Source organism: Corythoichthys intestinalis, chromosome 4 (genome assembly GCF_030265065.1).
Source record: "Corythoichthys intestinalis isolate RoL2023-P3 chromosome 4, ASM3026506v1, whole genome shotgun sequence".
Lineage (NCBI taxonomy): Eukaryota > Metazoa > Chordata > Actinopteri > Syngnathiformes > Syngnathidae > Corythoichthys > Corythoichthys intestinalis.
This window is the reverse complement of record NC_080398.1, coordinates 51581625-51596829: the sequence shown is the minus strand read 5'-3', so window position 1 is coordinate 51596829 and position 15205 is coordinate 51581625.

The following is a 15205-nucleotide window of genomic DNA, read 5'->3' as shown; positions in this document are numbered from 1 at the left end:
GATGGTGCAGCTTAAACTCTCAAAATCATTACAATCCTGATATAATGCAAACTTCACACATCTCACACTGTCAAACATTTGTCCTCAACCCAGCAATCTGAGGCAATGACCAGTCCCACACTTCCTAACCCCCTTTCCACAAAAAAACGAGGGCACTAGTTTGGTGCTAGTGCTGTGCTTTGTTGGTTTGAATCCTGTGCTGCCCAAGAACTGGTTTGGTTTTCCACTGGCAAGGAGTCGCATTGGAGTCACATAACAGCATCGTCTGGATGTCATTCACGTGGATGGGTTGAAGTTCAGAAATTTGTCTTAAGTGTGTTCCCTGACACACAGTAATAAAAAGTGGTGTTACCAAATCCAGTCTATTTATTAAGCATACATTGAACAGCTTCAACAGTTGAACACACAATAAGCAGAAAAAAGGTAGTAGCTTTCTGCTGGAGCTCCAGCGCCACACCAAATACTCGTTATGGTCTTGGCATGGGGTGTTCCTTGTTTGCGGGTAAAGATGCAATGGTGAACTTTTGACTGTGCTGAAGAGAAGCCACCACTACCAGGTCGAAACCAAGTGCTACATGTCTAATGTGACGCCGGGTATACTTGCACGACTATCGACACGTGGATGTCACTGTGACAATACCACTCGCAGTTTGCCTGGGGTAAGCTTCTGTACTGATCGCCAGCGACCAACCGATGCAGGGTGCGGCAGCCATGGAAAGTTTATCCGATGTCGACCAGTGCCCGCGTGGGACATGGTGCCAGGTGAGGTCGCACCAGCAGCCACACAAGTCCCAGTGTGGCGTGTCCGGGCCGAACTCTGGGGGGGCAACTTCACCAATTACAGTTGAGCTGCAGTACTTAACTCGATGTCAAATGGCAGCTGCAAATAGAGTTGAAGTCAGGGGTCCGGCAGTGCCACTGGCTCACACCAGCTCTCAACCGCCGTGTCGTCACTATAACCCGTGCCCTAACGCAGTTGGTGCTTCGCTGGCTCTTGTTTGGCCCAGCAACGTCTTGGTGTCTGCTCAGCACCCGTTTTTAGCACCCTATCGAGTGCTTGCCTGAGCACAAGCCTGGAACGAGCACGAGGTTTGGCTTAGTAGAAAAGTGGCCCCTGAGACTTGACTCTGTTAGAATTCATAGTGCCAGTACTTGCCAATGGGTGGCTATTAGGGTTGCGTGAGCAAGAGGGGATCCCAGAGCAGACACACAGAGGTGAGATGAGTAATCGTTTATTGGCGATCACGAGAATGTGGCTGGGGTGGATGACTTTGCTCGGGGTAGTTGAGCTGGTGTAAGACGAGGAGGCTCGGAAGGAAGGCATTTGGTCACGTACAAACAAGCAAGATTTCTGGCTGTCAAAGAGGTCTAACTTCTTCTAACGATGTCTAACAAGGTCTAACGAGGCTCCACTCGTTACCTGTATTAATGGCACCTGTTTTAACTCATTATTGGTATAAAAGAAACCTGTCCACAATCTCAGTCAGTCACACTCCAAACTCCACAATGGCCAAGAAAGAGCTGCTGAAGGACACCAGAGACAAAATTGTAGACCTTCACCAGGCTGGGAAGACTGAATTTGCAATAGGTAAAATGCTTGGTGTAAAGAAATCAACTGTGGGAGCAATTATTAGAAAATGGAAGACATACAAGACCACTGATAATCTCCCTCGATCTTGGGCTCCATGCAAGATCTTACCCCGTGGCTTTAAAATGATAACAAAAACGGTGAGGAAAAATCCTAGAACCACACGGGGGGACCTAGTGAATGACCTACAGAGAGCTGGGACCACAGTAACATAAGATACTATCAGTAACACAATGCGTCGCCAGGGACTCAAATCCTGCACTGCCAGACGTGTCCCCCTGCTGAAGCCAGTACACGTCCAGGCTCGTCTGCGGTTTGCTAGAGAGCATTTGGATGATCCAGAAGAGGACTGGGAGAATGTGTTATGGTCAGATGAAACCAAAATAGAACTTTTTGGTATAAACACAGGTTCTCGTGTTTGGAGCAGAAAGAATACTGAATTGCATCCGAAAAACACCTTACCCACTGTGAAGCATTGGGGTGGAAACATCATGCTTTGGGGCTGTTTTTCTGCAAAGGGACCAGGACGACTGATCTGTGTAAAGGAAAGAATGAATGGGGCCATATATCGAGAGATTTTGAGTGAAAATCTCCTTCCATCAGCAAAGGCATTGAAGATGAGACGTGTCTGGGTCTTTCAGCATGACAATGATCCCAAACACACAGCCAGGGCAACAAAGGAGTGGCTTTGTAGGAAGCATTTCAAGGTCCTGGAGTGGCCTAGCCAATCTCCAGATCTCAACCCCATAGAAAATCTGTGGAGGGAGTTGAAAGTCCGTATTGCCCAACGACAGCCCCAAAACATCACTGCTCTAGAGGAGATCTGCATGGAGGAATGGGCCAAAATACCAGCAACAGTGTGTGAAAAGCTTTTGAAGAGTTACAGAAAACATTTGGCCTCCGTTATTGCCAACAAAGGGTACATAACAAAGTATTGAGATGAACTTTTGGTATTGACCAAATACTTATTTTCCACATTTTGTCTCTCATGGTTGCGGTTTACCCATGTTGACAATTACAGGCCTATCTAATATTTTCAAGTGGGAGAACTTGCACAATTAGTGGTTGACTAAATACTTATTTGTACCACTGTACATATCCAAATGACAATATAAAATGTACGTAAACATTACGGAAGGACTTGCAAATCATTAAACCTTTAATCAATTGCATACACTACACCTGTTGCAACTGATGGAAGCTGAATTTAATATAGTTGCAGTGTTTCACAAAAGTGAGTACACCCCTCTTATTTCTGCAGATATTTAAGTATACAGTGGTACCTCTACATATGAAGTTAATTAGTTCCAGGAGCTTGTTTGTAAGTCGAAATGGTCGTATGTCGAGCAGGATCCTCCCATAAGAATACATTATAATTCCATTAATCGTTCCACAGCCCAAAAACCTATCCTAAATCTTTAATAAATACTGCCGTTACTATTGCAAATAGCAATTACAAGGAGCAAAACAAATAAATTATGAATAAAAATGAGAATAACAAAAATATAATAATAGCAATAATAATAATAATACCTGACAGTTGACATGTTTTATGTTAATATTGACAACTTTCACTAAGGGGTGAACTCACTTTTGTTGCCAGGGGTTTAGATATTAATGGCTATATTTTGACTTATTTTGAGGGGAAAATAAATTATTATATAAGCTGCACACAGACTACTTTTCATTGTGTCGAAGTGTCATTTTGTCAGTGTTGTCCTATGAAAAGATATACTTAAATATCTGCAGAAATGCGAGGGGTGTACTTACTTTTGTGATACACTGTAAAATGTTAAGGTTAAGGTTTTATAAGCTCGAACTGTTTTGCAGGGCAGGCACACACCGAATACCATTCATCGCACTACTATTATTTTGAAAACCCTCACATCAAGAATTTGTCACAGGGTAAATGGGTGAATGTGATAATTGAAAACCAAGTTCTGCAGATTGGCTGTCAGGATGGGTGAGTCTTGAAATACTGAGTTGAGAGCAACGCCGAGCGGCCTAGGAGATATGTGAGGCTTTTTCACAAGTTACGATGTTTATTCAAAATGGCTTTGCTGCTGAAACTTGTACCCATAAATTCAGGTGACTATTCCAAAAGTTCAACAGGTAAAAATATGAAAAGAACAACTTAAAAAGCCTCAAGTGAAAGCTTAAACTATAAAAATCACTAAATAAAAACTAAAAAATTACGAAAAATGTTGCTTATTAAAACAAGAAAATTACAACCAGGTTCATTTAAGGGGAAGAACTGGAAGTGGTTGTCGCAGTGGTGGAGTCCAAATGTATGTCGTGTGGACTGCAGCTCACGTTGACCTTCTCACCACTGAAAGCAGGGCCTGCGGCAACAAAATACTAACACCAGTACATGGTCAAGAGCACTGGTCACCACTATCGCGGTATTCAGCTCGCTCAGCTAGGTGTCGCAATTATATACTCACAGCCCAGACAGACCTTGTCGCCCTACGGCTGCAGCTGTCTTACACTGTGACACTCGTCGGAGAAGGCCTTGACATGGTCCGTTGTAGGTCTGCCTGGTTGTTGTTGCCTCATGCCTCTCATTGGCTTTTCATCTCCTGACATGTCCATCCATCTGTGCCTCTTATCATGTAGAGTCATTCCACCGTCCCGCCCCTGTCAGCCTCCAATTGGTTTAAATGATGCAGTCCTTCTTTTTCCATTGGATTGTTCATCTGCCTGTTTGAAATGGTCAGAGTCTTACAGGTGACATTATGCTTGAAGTCAAAAACTAAACACTACAAATAAAGCAAAAAATGCAAATAAAAGTCAGCACACAAAACTAAGGAACAATCTAAAATAAGATCACAATAAGCCACTATGTGACAAATCCTATAGATACGTTTCCGAGGTACTTCCGCTTTACTTCCTTATGTCTGCCTACCACTTCCGTTTCCGATTTTTTTACCATTGACTTCAATGATGCTGCAGTGGCATCATTCACTAAAAACCCTGAAAAAGCACAATTTGGAAATACCGCATCCTTCTGCCATCTCAACATGGGAAGACAACATCAAAAAGTGGCCGTGGGGGCCTACAAGTAAAATATTATCACATTTAATTGACTCTACGGCAGTCGATGGACACGCCATCAGGAAGCTCCGAGGCATTCCAGTACTAGTTGCACACACACAAAGTTGGATATGTCCTCATTCACGAACACGGGAATTTTGTCTTCATGAAGGCGGATGTAGAACCAAGCCAGTGCCTCAATGCTCCGTACCACAAACCATGGGTGCTCGTAAAACCGGAGGGAGGGAGACGTCCAGTCTGCAACTACTGCAGGCTCCCGCGGGTAAGGCCGTTTGTGTCTGACGCTGTCTTATGGAAGGTATGTGCTCCAAAAATCCTAACCTAAAATCTGGCGCATGAAACGACTTGTTGCCTTTGCTATTGATATTACAATGATGATTGTAATTATGAAGTTTAATCATTTTGACTGCAACTACGGCTGCTGCTAGCGTGTTGCTAATCAGTACGTGTTTGATGGCACCGCATGAATCCAAGTGTTACAAGTTTTTGTTTGTTTGTTTACAGCTGGAAAACGCTGTTAGGCAAGGGAAGACAACTTGACTTGTACTTTGATGGACATATATCGAGACTACGTGCGTTCTACTTTGATGATGGACGGCTCGACTTCCGGGAGCGGTCGAGAGGCAGGGGCTGGGACAGATGGTGGTTCGCTAAGATCCAACTACGAACTTTTTAACTGCAGCATCTTTAAGATATGCTATTGGAGCTGAAATTACCGAGGACAGCAGGAGAAAGCCCATCTGAATGCTGCCGAGGGTCTCGTAAAGTCGGGTGAAAGTTTGGCTTCCTTAAGCTCTGTTGTCTGATAATACATTCCTCGTATGCTTTACCGTCGTTAATATTTTTCTAAACATTTTATAAATTGTGATTTATTGACCTGTTTTGCACATGCACCAATTGTTTTAAATAAAACAAGAAATGGAATCATGTTCTCCAAATGTTTTTTATTGCGATCATTATCTGCATAAAAAAAGAATAACATACTACTTTTTCATTATATGTACGTAGCTTGTAGTATTTCCTTGTAACAACAAAATCCGTGTCAACCCTTCTGCATTCGGCAAATGCAATATAATGTGTAATTTCATCTCACTTTGGTCACTCAAGTGGCCGTTGTAGCAATCCATACCTTACGTCAACATAGGTTGACAGGTTGTTATAGTTTTGTCCACGAATGATCAACGAAGTGGTAAGAACAATCCTAAAATCGCATCCACGTCTCATCAACGTCGTGCTGAATCCATTTATGGAGATTCCGTGAGTTTCTCTGCTTTTATTTTGCAGTTTTAACTTTGACAAAACACTGCTTACTTGAACCGTAATTCATGTCGTTTTTTTCTGAACCGGAAGTTCGAAGCAGACATTGTCCAAGATGGGGCCGCCCATATTCCGCTCAGGAAACTATAAAATACACCATGGACCATTTGTAAGTCATGGGGCACTTTTGAATGAAACACGGGTTTTTACAATTTAAATGGTGTACGTTAAACAGATTTTTGTGAACCATTCCGCAGATTTGTCTCTTAGTTCGGGGTTGCACAATTTGCTACAAATTGGACTGAACTTCATACCTAATGCCAAAGGATTTTTTACAATGACAACATCATTGGTAATGTAAAGTAAAACTGTGAACATAATGAGATTGAGTGCATCATCAAGGGGTGTTATTTATTCAAACGACGTAGAACTAAAGTGCCACTGATAGATCTGACAGTTTGAATGATAGCAGTGTCTGTAGGATTGCGTCTGCTGGGTGGAGCCAGGCTCATTAATCTCGGCTCACTTATGAGTGAAAAAAGGCAAGAAAATGTCAGTCAGCTCATTTGACTCTGTACCATTGAGACATTGCCCTTGCTTTTGCTGGGGTTTTGGCAATCAAGTGTATCAAACTCGGCTGTTTTATGTTTGTCTGTCAAAGCTGATTCGAAAGCCATGCTCTTCACACCAAATGCACTTATTTTTTCCATTTTCAAATATGTATCATATTTTTTAAATAACCTTCATTTTGATAGAAGACACCAGTGTGTGTGGCAGAACACTGAACCCTGATTGACTGTATGCTCAATATGCTTGCTTTTTTGCAATGGTAATTCTGAATCTGAACGTTCCAAGTGTATAATACAACAATCGTCCTCATACCAAGACGCAAACACAAAATCTGTTGGGACTCTATCGCTGCCGCTCCTTAAGGGCACCAACATATACGACCTCCCATCAATTAAATCAGTAATCCCCAACCACCGGGCTGGGGACCGGTACCGGTCCGTGGCGCATTTGCTACCGGGCAGCAGAGAAATAATAAATTATTTGTTAATGACTGCAATCTGGCCTGTACTTCTTAACACATCAATATGCATGTTTACTCTATTGACTAATCCGAGATTTGTGTATTTCACTCTCTAGTGGCTGGCTGCCATTACTTGGGTGTTTGCACACCTATAGCAGCACAGCGTTGGTCAATGTAAACAGGAGCGTTAGCTGCTGTTGGGTGTGTGCTGCGGTCGGCGACGTCTTTGGACAGCTTTCTTACAGGGAAAAGGCTGACTGCTGAGCCTGAAGAGGAGCCTACAACCAAGTCCATTCTGCATAATACGTGGCTAAAAGCTAGCAAACGAGGTGACAAAAATGAATGCACTGAGAGCAACATACCCCATGGTGAACCGTATTGCTAAAGCAAAGAAACCCTTCACGATTGGAGAAGAACTCATTATGCCTGTGACCAAGGATATTTGTCGTCAAGTTTATGAAGAGGCCATTGTTAAAAAAAAAAAAAAAAAAAAAAAAAAAAAAAAAAAAAAGGTTGATTCAGCCTATAGTGAGTTACATTTTCCCTGCACCCTGCATGTTCATTTGTAGCCCCTTCGTGTTATTTTATATTTTCTGTAGTTTTCTGCAATACATTGCCGGTCCGTGAAAAAAATGCTCATATCACACTGGTCTGTGGTGCAAAAAAGATTAGGGGCCACGAATAGCGTACCGCACACAGGCTATTTTTAGACCGTGACATCGCATCGTAAAGCGGAAGTAGGACATTATATACAGGCCCTCGCATGCAAACCAATATATTTCGGCCTTCTTTCTCCAGTAATCTTTCAAAAACTGACATGCCGATTATTCACTACTACTATGGAACTTGTAGAAACGACTCTAGACATTACGAGATATAAATTACTATGTTACTATGGCGCAGACGTCTAAAAGACCAGCTTAACGCCAGCAAAGTGAAGCCGTTCAAATTTCATATGAAGTAAACATTTTGTTTGGGCCAAGAGGTAAACCATTTTGATATCTTGACTATATTTTTAGCGTGGCGTTTTGTCGTGCTGCTTCTGTCTGACAATGAATGACCTGAAAAAAAAATTAAAGTGGTATCTGGCTGCCACCGTTGTTACTTTTTCTGTTGTAAAGAAACAGCTCTAGTAAGGGGAAGTGTAAATAAACTAATAGAATCAAGATTTGTTATTAATGAAAAAATGAAGTGTTCGTTGGCTGTTAACGAGTAGCATTTGCGATCGCTACACAAAACAGCAATGTCCCCTAAAAGAACGGTCAGAGACGTAAGACAACCAGAGGATATAATATATAAGAAAGATGGGGCTTATGGTGTAAAGGATATATTGTTGGAACAGGAGAATGTCATTGTCAGTGGCGTAAGAAAAAGGTGTCGATAAAGAAAGCTAAGGGTAAGCTTAGGTCGGCTCGTTTTTTTCCATCTTTTTCAGCTGTTGACACTCAAGCCATCCCTTTAACTGAACATTTGTATGTTTTTCCACATCTTTACCAATGAATTTGGCACCAGGGACATGATTTTTGGACAGAATTGGTAGGTTTAGCTCTGTAAACATCTCATTCGTACACTATTCGTATTTCCTATTAGGGACAAACAAGAGCTTGTCCCCCCTTAGCTAACAGCAGAGCCACAGAGGCTAACATCATACATTTTAATGAGCGGAAGTGACGTGTAGCGTGCGGTACCCCATTTAAATGACTCCTCAAAATTCCTCTTCCACCCTACTTTTACCACCAGGCCATTGCCTCACTTCCTAATTTCACGATTTTACTGAAATTCCATGAAAGCATAAATACATGTTACCGACTTTTACTAGTATTGTCTTAATTTTTTTCACCCTCTTTTTAACCAGTGAAGTGTCTTCAAGGACAAGTGGTCTACAAACAAAAACGTAATTACATTATTATTATTTATTTGATGCTTTTATTATAAAGTGGCAGGACTGCAATGCACTTTAGAGTGCCTGTGACAGCATAAAAAGAAAAAGAAAATCTTAAATCGCATTATTATGTGAATTACACTCATATTTTGAGAAGATTGGACTATACAACAATTTGGCAGCGCAGATGACGAGAAATTAGTCCTTTAATCTGCAGTTTAGCCCTGCCTGTCATTATAGCGCTCTAGCGTCCCCAGCTGGAGGATGACGCCAGCAGGGTCACGTTTTTATCTGATTTAGAATTCAGCCCATTGATGGGGAAGATTCAGGAATGCAACAGAGAGCAGCAAAATGTCCCCTTTGTTTCAATCTTTCTACTCCAATATTTTTACAGGTTATTCTTTTTCCCCAATTGCTAAATAAATGGTATGGTCATGACAAATAAAAGTCTTGTGCGAAATGGAATATGAAATATTAAAAATGCATATTTTCAGTACGACAGGGCAAAATTACTGCATAATGGTCAAAACTGCTGACTTCTTCCTCTTCCTCTAAAACGGTATTTTATGCAACCGGAGTAAGTCCAGCTTTTGTCATTTCCCTGCCCTGGCTTCGGAGACTGAGAAAAGAGCGTGAACAATGGCGGGCTGGCAGTGCTGGTCGCCTGGAATGAACACCGAAAATAGCCCATTCTCGGTGGACAAACCGGCCGACGTCGGAGCAGAGAGCTGCTTGTTGCCAATCCGAGGAAATCGCATTTTCGGTGGGCCGGTCCTTGGTTGTGTGGCTTTCTCAGTGGTTTGTCACCCACATAATGCAAGAACAAAAAAATTCAAGCCACCTCCTTGTTAAAACGTTTGCCATGATCCCAGTATTTGACATAATATAAAACACGAAGCTTACTCACATCCTTGTCCATCCAATGGTTCCTCGTTTGTCGGACCTGTTTTGCCCATCGCGGTAAACATGAATCTTTTGGAAATCCAAAAAGCCTCACACCACTCTCCCTAGTGCAGCATCAAAAAGCCTGCAGCACATTGGCTGGCGTGATCTGAAAAATAAATGAATTAATCTGTAAAATCAGCTGAATCTGCAGTCCATATGCATGCAATAAAGCAATGGCTGTGTTGTGAGATGGTGACCTGGGTGACATCACATTCACATGCTTCCTCAACCCAAGACTGGACCCGGAAGTCACTCATTTTAATGGCGCGGGATTTAAAAAATTGAATAAATCGATCGCTTCCACTCACATCCAAGCGGTCCATTTTATTCAGGAGCATAAAATACATGGTGAAATATGAACTAAACATGCTTTTTGCTGTCATAGGCACTTGAAGTACTCAGCCAAACATCAATGGCCAAAATGTAGCCAGGTTAGACTGCTGATGCATGGCTCTAAACTGGCACAAAGGAACAGGAGCAAATCACTCAAATTTTAAAGTCATGTATAGAATTCCAGTATTTATTTTATTTATTTGCTTTTCCATTTTGAATCCATTCATGCTCTTGACCCACAGTAGTGGTCCCGTTTGCTTCATCTACATAACCGAAATTTTCCCTTATGTCATCAGATGGAATTTTGTATGTGTTCCAAAGTCAAAGTCAAAACTTACAGGCACTGCACGTTCTCAGTTGGGGCCTCAAAGATTGTGGAATGAGCTGTCGCTGCAGACACAAGCTAATTAATTTCCTGTTATAAAGCATGTGATTTTTTCCTTCTGGTTTTTAGGTTTGTTAATTTCAGAATGGTGACATGGAATTCTAGTACATATACATACTGTAAAATAACAAAAAAATGCATCCTCTAATTCCCATTAATTCAAACTGAATATGAAGATGAATCTGACACAGTTTCAGTGTTAAAGTTGACAAAAATAATTGCTGTCTGTGAGTCTGTACTGACTCTGTCAATAATATATTGCAGAAATTATTGGGGAGAAGAAAGAACAGAACTACAAAAATTCATTTATTTGAACCAGGTACTTTAGTTCAGAATTTTGAATTATAAACTATTATCTTGTTAATTAAGAATGGTGGTACAGAAACAGAAAACTGAATACTAATGCTGCCTAATGTCACTCATGTTGTCATCTTGATTTGACTACTCTAACCAGAGGACACCCTGTGAGGGGATACACCCAGCAACCGAAGGATACGAAGAAGGAGGACAGGTCAGATGGAAGTGTGACAGAGTAAAGTGAGTGAGTGAGCAGTGTTTGGAATGTGTAGTGGGAGACTAAGTATCAGGACAAATCAATTGTGAGTATGAGTGAGTGTTCACAGTTTTATACACTGGTCTAATGTATGTGTTAGTCTTTCCGAGAACTAAACCGCTGCATGGGAGCTATCGGATAGGTCCTGCACTGCTCAAACCAACCCAGAAGTCCTAGCCGATGGAACACCAACCACGCACCAAGTTTTAGGACAAGTTGCCGTCAGCCAGCCTTCGGGAATAGGAATTGGACAAGGGGGCGTATGGCCACTCACCCAATTCCCACACCAACCACCACCCGCCAGTCCGCACCCCCTGTCGCTGCCCCAACATGGAGCCGGAAACACAGCGGGACTCCCAAGACCCCAATGTTTAGGGCGGGACACCAGAGACCGTGACACCCCACCACTGGGGCCCCTAGCAAGACAACTGGCTAAAGTGGAAGAGGACGAAAGAGCCAAAAGAACGACAGATGGTCACTGCGGGACGCAGGGGGCTGGAACCCTGAACTCAACCACCACCGCAGCTTATGGTGCAAATGAGGCGGAGGCCTTGCCTGAGGAGCTCCGCCGTAAGAAAGTGGGACATAATTAGCATTCTGGTATTATGGTTGTTAGGTTCCCGACTTACAACCATTAACCCAACACCGTGATTGGATGCAAACGGCAGTATGCGTTGAAACAGAAGTGGAAAGAGTATAGAATAGGAGCAGCAGGACAAAAACAGTGAATTGTTTCCCCGCTGTCTGACCCTCCCGCCCATCGCCTTAGCTTCCCCTGTGGAATATGATGTGTGTGGTGCATTAAAAGAGGTGCAGGTGAGGTGGGGCAGGGATAGCTTTTCACTGGCATATTAAATCGCTTATTAGAATATAACACAATCATCACAAAGGTTAAGGTAACACAACCCTTCTGACTAGAATTAATCATTGTACAGCACAGCGAATTATATATGATGTACAGTATTACTTCCACATATATTTTGCAGCACTGTCTTGCATTGCCATGCAATAAATAGGAGCTAAATAGACACAGGCAGTGACAATTGAGAATATTGAACTGAACCACACAAGTGTCAATTTACACAAAGAAGGTAAACTTTACAGCCTCTTGCAGAATTTGATACATCACTGATGATACAGATCTTGTTTTGCTCGCTGTGGTGTCTACATTAACATGATAGGTGTGATATGTAATGTGTTCTAGAGGAAACTGTTGTGATATTACCATCAATAATTATGCTTGAATCTTGATTTACAGGTTGAAGCATATCCACTTGCATATGCACTTGTACCACACTTTTAATTACTAAATTATTAAATTCTCAACTGAAAACTTAAATCTTTGTGAGGGTGGAATCCACATGTATTTCTTACTTTTTTTGTCATCCAAAAGGCAGTGGTATCTTTCTTTGATGAAAGTAGTGGTAATTTAACAGTAAACAGTACTGTATATTATACTTTCCAATACCCACGAGGGCAAGCTTAAAAGATTGCATGTCCAATTTGTTACTTTATTATTGTATCATGTGCCATTAAAACTGGAAAAAATGCATTGGCAAGTATTACTAAAAAGAAAAAGGACAAGTAAAACTATACATATGAGCAGAGGCTGCAGCTGCGGCACTTGATTCAAGCTCCTGCAACACAGTCTAGATGTCATTGGGTCAAGGTAAAGAAGGAATCTAGGAACCCACAAACCGGTTAAATGAGGACTGCCAGATCTCATGCACAGACAGTAAATGGTTGGGACATTAAACATGTAAAGATCATTGCAGGTGAGTGTATGCAGCGCGCAAACCTGAGGCTTGCTGAAGCAGGTAGTGGGGGTAAATTGTTATATGGCGGGGCTGTTTCAGTGTCAAGGGTGAGCAAATGACAGCATGGCCAAGGAGGAGTATCAAGAGTGTTGATAGACTAGCAAGCAGAGTGTGTAACAATAAACTGAGGAGCAGATAAGTACTTCAAATTGCACTTACACACAGTACTTGGATGGAGGGTCTTGGCTGTAATCCACCTCTGATAATGTGGTGTGTGGCTAATCAAAATTGTGAGAAGGAAGTGTTCACACACCAGTGAATATGCAATGTAAAATAATCTCATTGCATTGTTTCCAGTTTCAATGAGATGATTGCATGGAATTATAAAGGCGTAAATATATCAGCATAGGAGATGTCGCCAAGGCAACCCCAAACCTCCTGTAAGTCCTCACTGTCCCATCTTTAGTTGAATCCCTTTCGGTGTATAAAATATCCCTCTGTGGTTGCCGTTAACATTCACCCAGGAAGTTCAATCAGTAGCCAATTCAGAACCCCCCCTTGTATAATTAGGCTCCAAGCAGTGTGGGATAAGGCCGAGCATTTTGGCTGAGAAGCCCCTGAGATGGGAATTTGCGGTTTGGAAAGTCTTGGCTGGAAGGAACAGCTGTATTTTGGAGCCAGCAACTTGCCTTTCTCAGATGTGAATCATGTCCTACATAGTGACAAAGTTCTAAGACAAGATGAGAATGCTGAGGAGTTCACAGACATGTACATGGCCAAAGATTCTGTCAGCTAGCCATGAGTTGTGAAGCCGGCAGAATAGTTACAATGGTCTCACATTTCTATCGGCTGGCTTCTTGAATGAGATTGCAACCTTCTAGAAGCTCCAGGACAAAATAAAAGGAAAACATGCTTTGCCCGATGTCAATTGCTTTAATTCCATGTTCTTTACGTCAGTGGTCCCCAACCTTTTTTTGCACCACGGACCGGTGTGAAGTGTGCCTTATTTATTTATTTTTTTTACGGGCCGGCAATGTGTTGCAGAAAATTACTGTTAATGTAAAATAACATGACGGGGCAAAAAACGACCATTAAGTGCAGGGGAAATTAACTCACCATACACTGAATCAACCTTTTTTAACAGCGGCCTCTCCTAAAACTTGACGGCAAATATCCTTGGTCGGAGGCATAATGAGTTCTCCCAATCGTGAAAGGTTTCTTGACTTTATCAATACGGTTTGCCATGAGGTATGATGCTCTCAGTGCATTCGCTTTTGCTGCCCCGTTTTGTAGTGTTTACCCACATATTATGCAGAATGGACTTGGTTGTAGGCTCCTGTTCGGGCACAGCAGGTGGCCTTCTACCCATAAAAAAGCTGTCCAACGACGTCTATTTTTCAGTCATCTTCACTAACGTGTGGGCTTATTATTTCCAGGAACGAATCTGATGCACCTACATAATTATCGAGGACAAGCGCACATAGATATAAAAAATAGAGGAGATGCCAAGAAAAACGACCGGAAGTACCTCATCCGCCATTGCTGAAGTGTGCCGCTTGCTGTACACAGTCAACAGCAGCTAAACCATGCTACCTGCTATAGGTGTGCAAACACCCCAGTAATGGTGGCCTACCACTGGAGGGCAAACTACGCAAATATCTACTCGGATTAGTCAATAGAGTAGACGGGCATATTGATGTGTCAAGAGACACATGCCAGATTGCGGTTGTTAACAAATGATTTATTATTTCTTTGCGGCCCGGTGGGCAAACGCGCCACAGACTGGAATCGGTCCCCGACCCGGTGGTTGGGGATCCCTGCTTTACATTGAAGAAAGATCTAACAACCAATGTCATGTACCCCACCCAAGCAAAGGCCTCCCTACATATGGTTTGCACTTTCATAATCACCAAGTGGCTTGGCAAATCTACTGTAAATATAAAAACAATGTAAAAAAAATAAAATAAAAACACCTACTGAGGACTGACCATGTTGTGTTACTACATGAACACAACTTGTTATATCCTTTATAAAAACATTGTGGAAAAAAATGCCAGTTCCTTTATTTTTATTATTTTTCAAAATGTTACATTTTTAATTAAACGAGCACTGATCTGAAGTGCAGTGTTTTCACGAAAACAGTGATCCTATTAGCTAAAACAAGTTCATATGAACAATGACCACCCAGTAACCGAAAAAATGCGATGCAGTATTGCTTTAATTTGGATAACTGGACTAGTTATATACTGGAACATGTCAGCAGTCAATTAATCAGCCCGGAGACACAAAAAAACAAACAAACAAACAAACAAACAAAAAATCAGGCTCCGAGAATACATGCCTAAAATTTACGAAACAAAAATCATTTTGATCAGTCCACGAATAACAGAGCAATAGGCATTTTGGTTAAGGTGCTCATGG